The sequence below is a fragment of the Oncorhynchus gorbuscha genome, linkage group LG09 (genome assembly GCF_021184085.1).
Source record: "Oncorhynchus gorbuscha isolate QuinsamMale2020 ecotype Even-year linkage group LG09, OgorEven_v1.0, whole genome shotgun sequence".
NCBI lineage: Eukaryota > Metazoa > Chordata > Actinopteri > Salmoniformes > Salmonidae > Oncorhynchus > Oncorhynchus gorbuscha.
Window position 1 is genome coordinate 18,839,099 of NC_060181.1, and position 13,352 is coordinate 18,852,450.

The window sequence follows — 13,352 nt, forward strand, 5'->3', positions numbered from 1 at the left end:
ACACACACACACACACACACACACACACACACACACACACACACACACACACACACACACACACACATATCTGTTTTGGTGTCCTCATTTTTTCTCTCTATGTGAGGAAATACTTTTATCACAATTGTGGTATTACACGTATGAATGGTATGTTTGTGTGAGTAATTAAGTATGTACAGTACCAGTCAAAAGTTGTATTTATTTGTACTATTTTCTACATTGTAGAATAATAATGAAGACATCAAAACTATGAAATAAAACATATGGAATCATGTAGTAACCAAAATACTGTTAAACAAATCCAAATATATTTTAGATTCTTCAAAGTAGCCACCCTTTGCCTTGATGACAGCTTTGCACACTCTTGGCATTCTCTCAACAAGCTTCACGAGGAGTGCTTTTCCAACAGTCTTGTAAAGACTTCCCACATTTGCTGAACACTTTTTGGCTGATTTTCCTTCACTCTGCGGTCCAACTCATCCCAAATTGGGTTGAGGTTGGTTGATTGTGGAGGCTAGGTCATCTGATGCAGCACTCCATCACTCTCCTTCTTGGTCAAATATCCCTTACACAGTCTGGAGGTGTGTTGGGTCATTGTCCTATTGAAAAACAAATGTTAGACCCACTAAGCGCAAACCAGATAGGATGGTGTATCACTGCAGATTGGTGTGGTAGCCATGCTGGTTAAGTGTGCCTTGAATTCTAAATAAATCACAGACAGTGTAACCAGCAAAGCACCCCCACACCATCACACCTCCTCCTCCGTGTTTCACGGTAGGAACCACACATGCTGAGATCATCCGTTCACCTACTCTGCGTGTCACAAAGACACGGCGTATGGAACCAAACATCTCTCATTTGGACTCATGAGGTCTAATGTCCATTGTTCTTGTTTCTTGACCCAACCAAGTCTCTTCTTCTTATTGGTGTCCTTTAGAAGTGTTTTTTTTTCAGCAATTCGACCATGAAGGCTGTATTCACACAGTCTCCTCTGAACAGTTAATGTCGTGTAGATGTCTGTTACTTGAACTCTGTGAAGCATTTATTTGGGATGCAATCTGAGGCTGGTAACTCTTTTTATTTTATTTTATTTTTATTTCACCTTTATTTAACCAGGTAGGCTAGTTGAGAACAAGTTCTCACTTGCAACTGCGACCTGGCCAAGATAAAGCATAGCAGTGTGAACAGACAACACAGAGTTACACATGGAATAAACAATTAAGTCAATAACACAGTAGAAAAAAATGGGCAGTCTATATACAATGTGTGCAAAAGGCATGAGGAGGTAGGCGAATAATACAATTTTGCAGATTAACACTGGAGTGATAAGTGATCAGATGGTCATGTACAGGTAGAGATATTGGTGTGCAAAAGAGCAGAAAAATAAATAAATAAAAACAGTATAAAAACAGTATGGGAATGAGGTAGGTGAAAACTCTAATGAACTTATCCTCTGCAGCAAAGGTAACTCTGGGTCTTCATTTCCTGTGGCGGTCCTCATTAAAGCCAGTTTCATCATAGCGCTTGATGGTTTTTGCGACTACACTTGAAACTTTCGAAGTTCTTGACATGTTCCTTATTGACTGATCTTCATGTCTTAAAGTAATGATGGACTGTCTTTCTCTTTGCTCATTTGAGCTGTTCTTGCCATAATATGTATTAAGAAGGAAAGAAATTCCACAAAGGAACTTTTAACAAGGCACTCCTGTTAATTGAAATGCATTCATGACTACCTCATGAAGCTGTTTGAGAGAATGCCAAGAGTATGCAAAGCTGTCATCAAGGCAAAGGGTGGCTATTTTGAAGAATCTAAAACATGAAATATATTTGGATTTGTTTAACACTTTTTTGGTTACTACATGATTCCATATGTGTTATTTCATAGTTTTGATGTTTTCACTATTATTCTACAATGTAGAAAATAGTAAAATAAAGAAAACCCTTGAATGACTATGTGTGTCCAAACTTCTGACTGGTACTGTATGTCTCACATGTCACTGGTTGTGTGTGTCTCCCTCCATGTCTAGCCTGTTTTATAAACACCTGGTGAACTCTGTCATTTTTCCCACAATGTTTACCTCATAATCCAGCCATCTCTGGGTCCATGTTAGTAAACATACACTCATTTCCATTACAGACTCATTAAACACAAGGCTGTATGTGGAACCAAACCTACACACTCTATACACTCTACACACACTCTACACACAATCTACACACCACATACACTCTACACACACTACATACTCTATAAACTCTACACAAACGCTACACGCTACACACAGTACATACTCTATAAACTCTACACACACTCTACACACTACACACACGCTCTACACACACTACATACTCTATCAACTCTACACACACTACAAAAACTCTACACACTACACACAGTACATAACTCTATAAACTCTACACACACTCTACATACTACACACACTACATACTCTATAAACTCTACACACACTACATACTCTATAAACTCTACACACACTCTACATACTACACACACTACATACTCTACACACTACACACACTACATACTCTATCATCTCTACATGCACATTACACACACTACATACTCTATCAACTCTACACACACTCTACACACTACATACTCTATAAACTCTACACACACTACATACTCTTATCAACTCTACACACACTCTACACACTACACACACTACACAATCTATAGACTCTACACACTCTCTACACACTACACACACTACATACTCTGTCAACTCTACACACTACACACACTCTACACACACTCTACACATTCTACACACACACACTACACACTCTACACGCACACTACACACTCTACACACACTATACACTCTAAACACACACTACACACTCTAAACACACACTACACACTACACTCTACACACACACTACACACTACACACACACTACACCCACTACACACACTCTACACACAATCTATAGACTCTACACACACTACATACTCTATATACTCTACACACACTCTACACACACTATACACACTACACACACTCTACATGCACATTATACCCACCACACACACTCTACACACACTACACAATCTATAGACTCTACACACACACAACACATACTCTACACACTACACACGCTACACACTCTACACACTCTACATACACTCTACACACTCTACACTCTACACACACGCTACACACACTACACACTGTACATACACTACACACTCTACACACACTACACACACACACTACACACTCTACACACTACACACTCTACACACTACACCCACTACACACACTCTACACACAATCTATAGACTCTACACACACTACATACTCTATATTATATACTCTACACACACACTATACACACTACACACACTCTACATGCACACTATACCCACCACACACACTCTACACACACTACACAATCTATAGACTCTACACACACTCTACACACACGACATACTCTACACACTACACACTCTACACTCTACACACACTCTACACACACTACACACTGTACATACACCACACACTCTACACACACTACACACTCTACACACACCTCACACACTACACACTCTACACACTCTACCAACACTACACACTCTACACTCTATGCATACTACACACTACACTCTACACACTCTACACACTCTATACACACACTACACACTCTATACACACACTACACACTACACACACTACACACTCTACACACTACACACACTGCACACTCTACATACACTTACACACACTCTACACACACTACAACCACTCTACACACTACAACCACTCTACACACTACACACACTCTACACTCTACACACACACTACACTCTACACACACTACAACCACTCTACACACTACACACACTCTACACTCTACACACACTCTACACTCTACACACAAACTACACACACACTACAAACTCTACACACACACTACACACTCTACACCCACTACACACACTACACACTCTACACTCTACACATACTCTACAAACTCTACACACACTACATACTCTACACACTCTACACACACTACACACTCTACACACTCTACACACTCTACCAACACTACACACTCTACACTCTACGCATACTACACACTCTACACACTACACTCTACACACTCTACACACTCTATACACACACTACACACTCTATACACACACTACACACTACACACACTACACACTCTACACACTCTATACACACACTACACACTCTATACACACACTACACACTACACACACTACACACTCTACACACTACACACACTGCACACTCTACATACACTTACACACACTCTACACACACTACAACCACACACACTACAACCACTCTACACACTACAACCACTCTACACACACTACACACACTCTACACTCTACACACACTCTACACTCTACACACACTACAACCACTCTACACACTACACACACTCTACACTCTACACACACTCTACACTCTACACACAAACTACACACACACTACAAACTCTACACACACACTACACACTCTACACCCACTACACACACTACACACTCTACACTCTACACACTCTACACTCTACACACTCTACACACACTCTACACACTCTACACACACTCTACACACTCTACATACTCTACAAACTCTACACACACTACATACTCTACACACTCTACACACACTACACACACTACACACTCTACACACTCTACACACCCTACACACACTACACACTCTACACACACTACATATTCTACATACACACTACACACTCTACACACTCTACACACACACTACACACTTTACACACAATATACACACACTACACACTCTACACCCACTATGCACACTACACACACTACACACTCTACACACTACACACACTACACACTCTACACACTACACACTCTACATACACTACACACACTCTACACACACTACACCCACTCTACACACTCTACACTCTACACCCACTACACACACTACACACTCTACACTCTACACACACTCTACACTCTACACACACACTACACACTCTACACACAAACTACACACACACTACAAACTCTACACACACACTACACACTCTACACTCTACACACACTACACACACTACACACTCTACACTCTACACATACTCTACATGCTCTACACACACTACACTCTACACACATTCTACATACTCTATAAACTCTACACACACTCTACACACACTACACACACTCTACACACACTCTACACACACTACACACTCTATACACTCTACACACACTACACACTCTATACACACTCTACACACTCTACACCCATTATACACTATACACACACTACACACTCTACAGACACTACACACTCTTGCGCACTCTACACACACTACAAAATGTATACACACACAACACATTCTACAGACTCTACACACACTCTCTCCCTCTAATCTCGCACATACAGTTGAAGTCGGAAGTTTACATACACCTTAGCCAAATACATTTAAACTCAGTTTTTCACAATTCAAATTTTAAAAATCCAAATCAAATCAAATGTATTTGTCACATACACATGGTTAGCAGATGTTAATGCGAGTGTAGCGCAATGCTTGTGCTTCTAGTTCCGACAATGCAGTAATAACCAACGAGTAAACTAACCTAACAATTCCAAAACTACTACCTTTACAAGTGTAAAGGGATAAAGAATATGTACATAAAGATATATGAATGAGTGATGGTACAGAACGGCATGGTATCGAGTACAGTATATACAGTGGGGCAAAAAAGTATTTAGTCAGCCACCAATTGTGCAAGTTCTCCCATTTAAAAAGATGAGAGAGGCCTGTAATTTTCATCATAGCTACACTTCAACTATGACAGACAAAATGAGGAAGAAAAAAAAATCCAGAAAATCACATTGTAGGATCCAAATTATGGTGGAAAATAAGTATTTGGTCACCTACAAACAAGCAAGATTTCTGGCTCTCACAGACCTGTAACTTCTTCTTTAAGAGGCTCCACTGTCCCTCTCGTTACCTGTATTAATGGCACCTGTTTGAACTTGTTATCAGTATAAAAGACACCTGTCCACAACCTCAAACAGTCACACTCCAAACTCCACTATGGCCAAGACCAAAGAGCTGTCAAAGGACACCAGAAACAAAATTGTAGACCTGCACCAGGCTGGGAAGACTGAATCTGCAATAGGTAAGCAGCTTGGTTTGAAGAAATCAACTGTAGGAGCAATTATTAGGAAATGGAAGACATACAAGACCACTGATAATCTCCCTCGATCTGGGGCTCCACGCAAAATCTCACACCGTGGGGTCAAAATCATCACAAGAACGGTGAGCAAAAATCCCAGAACCATACGGGGGGACCTAGTGAATGACCTGCAGAGAGCTGGGACCAAAGTAACAAAGCCTACCATCAGTAACAAACTACGCCGCCAGGGACTCAAATCCTGCAGTGCCAAACGTGTCCCCCTGCTTAATGCCAGTTCATGTCCAGGCACGTCTGAAGTCTGCTAGAGAGCATTTGGATGATCCAGAAGAAGATTGGGAGAATGTCATATGGTCAGATGAAACCAAAATATAACTTTTTGGTAAAAACTCAACTCGTCGTGTTTGGAGGACAAAGAATGCTGAGTTGCATCCAAAGAACACCATACCTACTGTGAAGCATAGGGGTGGAAACATCATGCTTTGGGGCTGTTTTTCTGCAAAGGGACCAGGACAACTGATCCGTGTAAAGGAAAGAATGAATGGGACCATGTATCGTGAGATTTTGAGTGATAACCTCTTTCCATCAGCAAGGGCATTGAAGATGAAACGTGGCTGGGTCTTTCAGCATGACAATGATCCCAAACACACCGCCCGGGCAACGAAGGAGTGGGTTCGTAAGAGGCATTTCAAGGTCCTGGAGTGGCCTAGCCAGTCTCCAGATCTCAACCCCATAGAAAATCTTTGGAGGGAGTTGAAAGTCCGTGTTGCCCAGCAACAGCCCCAAAACATCAATGCAGATCTGCATGGAGGAATGGGCCAAAATACCAGCAACAGTGTGTGAAAACCTTGTGAAGACTTACAGAAAACGTTTGACCTCTGTCATTGCCAACAAAGGGTATATAACAAAGTATTGAGATAAACTTTTGTTATTGACCAAATACTTATTTTCCACCATAATTTGCAAATAAATTCATGAAAAATCCTACAATGTGATTTTCTGGATTTTTTCTCATTTTGTCTGTCATAGTTGAAGTGTACATATGATGAAAATTACAGGCCTATCTCATGTTTTTAAGTGGGAGAACTTACACAATTGGTGACTGACTAAATACTTTTTTTGCCCCACAGTACATATGAGATGAGTAATGTAGGGTATGTAAACATTATATAAAGTAGCATTGTTTACAGTGGCTAGTGATATATTTTCCATCAATTTCCATCAATTCCCATTATTAAAGTGGCTGGAGTTGATTCAGTGTGTTGGCAGCAGCCACTCAATGTTAGTGGTGGCTGTTTAACAGTCTGATGGCCTTGAGATAGAAGCTGTTTTTCAGACTCTCGGTCCCTGCTTTGATGCACTTGTACTGACCTCTCCTTTTGGATGATAGCGGGGTGAACAGGCAGTGGCTCGGGTGGTTGTTGTCCTTGATGATCTTTATGGACTTCCTGTGACATCGGGTGGTGTAGGTGTCCTGGAGGGCAGGGCTGGTAGTCAGGTAGTTTGCCCCCGGTGATGCGTTGTGCAGACCACACTACCCTCTGGAGAGCCTTACGGTTGTGGGCGGAGCAGTTGCCGTACCAGGCGTTGATACAGCCCGACAGGATGCTCTCGATTGTGCATCTGTAGAAGTTTGTGAGTGCTTTTGGTGACAAGCCAAATTTCTTCAGCCTCCTGAGGTTGAAGAGCCGCTGCTGCACCTTCTTCACAACGCTGTCTGTGTGGGTGGAGCAATTCAGTTTGTCTGTGATGTATACGCAGAGAAACTTAAAACTTACTACCCTCTCCACTACTGTCCCATCGATGTGCTCCCTCTGCTGTTTCCTGAAGTCCACAATCATCTCCTTAGTTTTGTTGAAGTTGAGTGTGAGGTTATTTTCCTGACACCACACTCCGAGGGCCCTCACCTCCTCCCTGTAGGCCGTCTCATCGTTGTTGGTAATCAAGCCTACCACTGTAGTGACGTCCGCAAACTTGATGATTGAGTTGGAGGCGTGCATGGCCACGCAGTCGTGGGTGAACATGGAGTACAGGAGAGGGCTCAGAACGCACCCTTGTGGGGCCCCATTGTTGAGGATCAGCGGGGTGGAGATGTTGTTACCTACCCTCACCACCTGGGGGCGGCCCGTCAGGAAGTCCAGTACCCAATTGCACAGGGCGGGGTCGAGACCGAGGGTCTCGAGCTTGATGACGAGCTTGGAGGGCACTATGGTGTTAAGTGCTGAGCTGTAGTCGATGAACAGCAGTCTCACATAGGTATTCCTCTTGTCCAGATGGGTTAGGGCAGTGTGCAGTGTGGTTGAGATTGCATCGTCTGTGGACCTATTTGGGCGGTAAGCAAATTGGAGTGGGTCTCGGGTGTCAGGTAGGGTGGAGGTGATATGGTCCTTGACTAGTCTCTCAAAGCACTTCATGATGACGGAAGTGAGTGCTACGGTAGTCGTTTAGCTCAGTTACCTTAGCTTCCTTGGGAACAGGGACAATGGTGGCCCTCTTGAAGCATGTGGGAACAGCAGCCTGGGATAAGGATTGAATGAATATGTCTGTAAACACGCCAGCCAGCTGGTCTGCGCATGCTCTGAGGACGCGGCTGGGGATGCCATCTGGGCCTGCAGCCTTGCGAGGGTTAACACGTTTAAATGTTTTACTCACGTCGGCTGCAGTGAAGGAGAGTCCGCATGTTTTGGTTGCGGGCCGTGTCAGTGGCACTGTATTGTCCTCAAACCGGGCAAAAAAGTTATTTAGTCTGCCTGGGAGCAAGACATCCTGGTCCGTGACGGGGCTGGTTTTATTTTTGTAATCCGTGATTGACTGTAGACCCTGCCACATACCTCTTGTGTCTGAGCCGTTGAATTGCGGCTCTACTTTGTCTCTATACTGACGCTTAGCTTGTTTGATTCCTGACATTTAATCCTAGTAAAATTGCCCTGTCTTAGGTCATTTAGGATCACCACTTTATTTTAAGAATGTGAAATGTCAGAATAATAGTAGAGAGATTGATTTATTTCAGCATTTATTCCTTTCATCACATTCCCAGTGGGTCAGAAGTTTACATACAATCAATTAGTATTTGGTAGCATTGCCTTTAAATTGTTTAATTTGGGTCAAATCATTTAAGTCATTTAGCAGACGCTCTTATCCAGGTAGCCTTCCACAAGCTTCCCACAATAAGTTGGGTGAATTCTGGCCCATTCCTCCTAACAGAGCTGGTGTAACTGAGTCAGGTTTGTAGGCCTCCTTGCTCGCACACACCTTTTCAGTTCTGCCAACAAATTTTCTATAGGATTAAGGTCAGGGCTTTGTGATGGCCACTCCAATTCCTTGACTTTGTTGTCCTTAAGCCATTTTACCACAACTTTGTCAGTATGCTTGGGGTCATTGTCCATTTGGAAGACCCATTTGCGACCAAGCTTTAATTTCCTGACTGATGTCTTGAGATGTTGCTTCAATATATCCACGTAATTTTCCTGCCTCATGATGCCATTTATTTTGTGAAAATGCACCAGTCCCTCCTGCAGCAAAGCACCCCCACAACATGATGCTGCCACCCCCGTGCTTCACGGTTGGGATGGTGTTCTTCGGCTTGCAAGCCTCATCTTTTTCCTCCAAACATAATGATGATCATTATGGCCAAACAGTTCTATTTTTGTTTCATCAGACCAGAGGACATTTCTCCAAAAAGTACTATCTTTGTCGCCATGTCCCCATGTGCAGTTGCAAGTGGCTTCATCCTTGCTGAGTGGCCTTTCAGGTTATGTCGATATAGGACTCGTTTGACTGTGGATATAGATACTTTTGTACCTGTTTCCTCCAGCATCTTCACAAGGTCCTTTGCTGTTGTTCTGGGATTGATTTGCCCTTTTCGTACGTTAATCTCTAGGAGACAGAACGCGTATCCAGCTGCGTGGTCCCATGGTGTTTATACTTGCGTACCTTTGTAAAGAGGCACTGAGTTTGAAGATAGGCCTTGAAATAGATCCACAGGTACACCTCCAATTGACTCAAATGATGTCAATTAGCTTATCAGAAGCTTCTAAAGCCATGACATCATTTTCTGGAATTTTCCATGCTGTTTAAAGGCAAAGTCAATTTAGTGTTTGTAAACTTGTGACCCACTGAAATTGTGATACAGTGAATTATAAATTAAATAATCTGTATGTAACAATCTGAAACAGTTGTTGGAAAAATGACTTGTGTCATGGACAAAGTAGATGTCCTAACCGACTTGCCAAACTATATTTTGTTAACAAAAAATTTGTTGTGGTGTGGTTGAAAAAATGAGTTTTAATAACTCCAACCTAAGTGTATGTAAACTTCCAACTTCAACTGTACCTAAAAATGATAAATGATAAATAGAACGCTCCGTTTGCCCAAATATTTTCTCTTCTCTCCCTTTGTGCCCCGCTACATGGCTAGGGTGTAGATGTCATGGCTAGGGTGTAAATGTCATTGCTAGGGTGGAAATGTCATGGCTATGGTGTAGATGTCATGGCTAGGGTGTAAATGTCATGGCTTAGGTGGAAATGTCATTGCTAGGGTGTAAATGTCATGGCTATGGTGTAGATGTCATGGCTAGGGTGTAGATGTCATGTCTAGGGTGTAGATGTCATGGCTAGGGTGTAAATGTCATGGCTAGGGTGTAAATGTCATGGCTAGGGTATAAATGCCATGGCAAGGGTGTAAATGTCATGGCTAGGGTGTAAATGTCATGGCTAGGGTGTAGATGTCATGGCTAGGGTGTAAATGTCATGGCTAGGGTGTAAATGTCATGGCTAGTGTGTAAATGTCATGGCTAGGGTGTAGGTGTCATGGCTAGGGTGTAGATGTCATGGCTAGGGTGTAGATGTCATGGCTAGGGTGTAGATGTCATGGCTAGAGTGTAAATGTCATGGCTAGGGTGTAAATGTCATGGCTAGGGTGGAAATGTCATGGCTAGGGTGTAAATGTCATTGCTAGGGTGTAAATGTCATGGCTAGGGTGTAAATGTCATGGCTTGGGTGTAGATGTCATGGCTAGGGTGTAGATGTCATGGCTAGGGTGTAAATGTCATTGCTAGGGTGTAAATGTCATGGCTAGGGTTTAAATGTCATGGCTAGGGTGTAAATGTCATGGCTAGGGTTTACATGTCATGGCTAGGGTTTAGATGTCATGGATAGGGTGTAAATGTCATGTCTAGGGTGTAGATGTCATGGCTAGGGTGTAAATGTCATGGCTAGGGTTTAAATATCATGGCTAGGGTGTAAATATCATGGCTAGGGTGTAAATGTCATGGCGAGGGTGTAGATGTCATGGCTAGGGTGTAAATGTCATGGCTAGGGTGTAGATGTCATGGCTAGGGTGTAGATGTCATGGCGAGGGTGTAGATGTCATGGCTAGGGTGTAAATGTCATTGCTAGGGTGTAAATGTCATGGCTAGGGTTTAAATGTCATGCCTAGGGTGTAAATGTCATGGCTAGGGTTTAGATGTCATGGATAGGGTGTAAATGTCATGTCTAGGGTGTAGATGTCACGGTTAGGGTGTACATGTCATGGCTAGGGTGTAAATGTCATGTCTAGGGTGTAAATGTCATGGCTATGGTGTAGATGTCATGGCTAGGGTGTAGATGTCATGGCTAGGGTGTAGATGTCATGGCTAGAGTGTAAATGTCATGTCTAGGGTGGAAATGTCATGGCTAGGGTGGAAATGTCATGGCTAGGGTGTAAATGTCATTGCTAGGGTGTAAATGTCATGGCTAGGGTGTAGATGTCATGGCTAGGGTGTAAATGTCATGGCTAGGGTGTGAATGTCATGGCTAGGGTGTATATGTCATGGCTAGGGTGTAAATGTCATGGCTAGGGTGTAAATGTCCTGGCTAGGGTGTAAATGTCATGGCTAGGGTGTAAATGTCATGGCTTGGGTTTAGATGTCATGGATAGGGTGTAAATGTCATGGCTAGGGTGTAAATGTTATGGCTATGGTGTAAATGTCATGGCTAGGGTTTAGATGTCACGGATAGGGTGTACATGTCATGGCTAGGGTGTAGATGTCATGGCTAGGGTGTAAATGTCATGTCTAGGGTGTAGATGTCACGGTTAGGGTGTACATGTCATGGCTAGGGTGTAGATGTCATGGCTAGGGTGTAAATGTCATGGCTAGGGTGTAAATGTCATTGCTAGGGTGTAAATGTCATGGCTATGGTGTAGATGTCATGGCTAGGGTGTAGATGTCATGGCTAGGGTGTAGATGTCATGGCTAGAGTGTAAATGTCATGGCTAGGGTGGAAATGTCATGGCTAGGGTAGAAATGTCATGGCTAGGGTGTAAATGTCATTGCTAGGGTGTAAATGTCATGGCTTGGGTTTAGATGTCATGGATAGGGTGTAAATGTCATGGCTAGGGTGTAAATGTTATGGCTATGGTGTAAATGTCATGGCTAGGGTTTAGATGTCACGGATAGGGTGTAAATGTCATGGCTAGGGTGTAAATGTTATGGCTATGGTGTAAATGTCATGGCTAGGGTTTAGATGTCACGGATAGGGTGTACATGTCATGGCTAGGGTGTAGATGTCATGGCTAGGGTGTAAATGTCATGTCTAGGGTGTAGATGTCACGGTTAGGGTGTACATGTCATGGCTAGGGTGTAGATGTCATGGCTAGGGTGTAAATGTCATGGCTAGGGTGTAAATGTCATTGCTAGGGTGTAAATGTCATGGCTATGGTGTAGATGTCATGGCTAGGGTGTAGATGTCATGGCTAGGGTGTAGATGTCATGGCTAGAGTGTAAATGTCATGGCTAGGGTGGAAATGTCATGGCTAGGGTAGAAATGTCATGGCTAGGGTGTAAATGTCATTGCTAGGGTGTAAATGTCATGGCTAGGGTGTAGATGTCATGGCTAGGGTGTAAATGTCATGGCTAGGGTGTGAATATCATGGCTAGGGTGTATATGTCATGGCTAGGGTGTAAATGTCATGGCTAGGGTGTAAATGTCATGGCTTGGGTTTAGATGTCATGGATAGGGTGTAAATGTCATGGCTAGGGTGTAAATGTTATGGCTATGGTGTAAATGTCATGGCTAGGGTTTAGATGTCACGGATAGGGTGTACATGTCATGGCTAGGGTGTAGATGTCATGGCTAGGGTGTAAATGTCATGGCTAGGGTGGTGATGTCATGGCTAG

General features: G+C 42.9%; 1 protein-coding gene across 2 annotated transcripts in view; it reads left to right on the forward strand.

Moving 5' to 3' along the window:
* Positions 1-13,352, forward strand: part of LOC124043243 (calcium-binding mitochondrial carrier protein Aralar2-like) — a 141,928-nt gene that overhangs the window by 34,417 nt on the left and 94,159 nt on the right. The gene's annotated exons all lie outside the window — the stretch shown is intronic.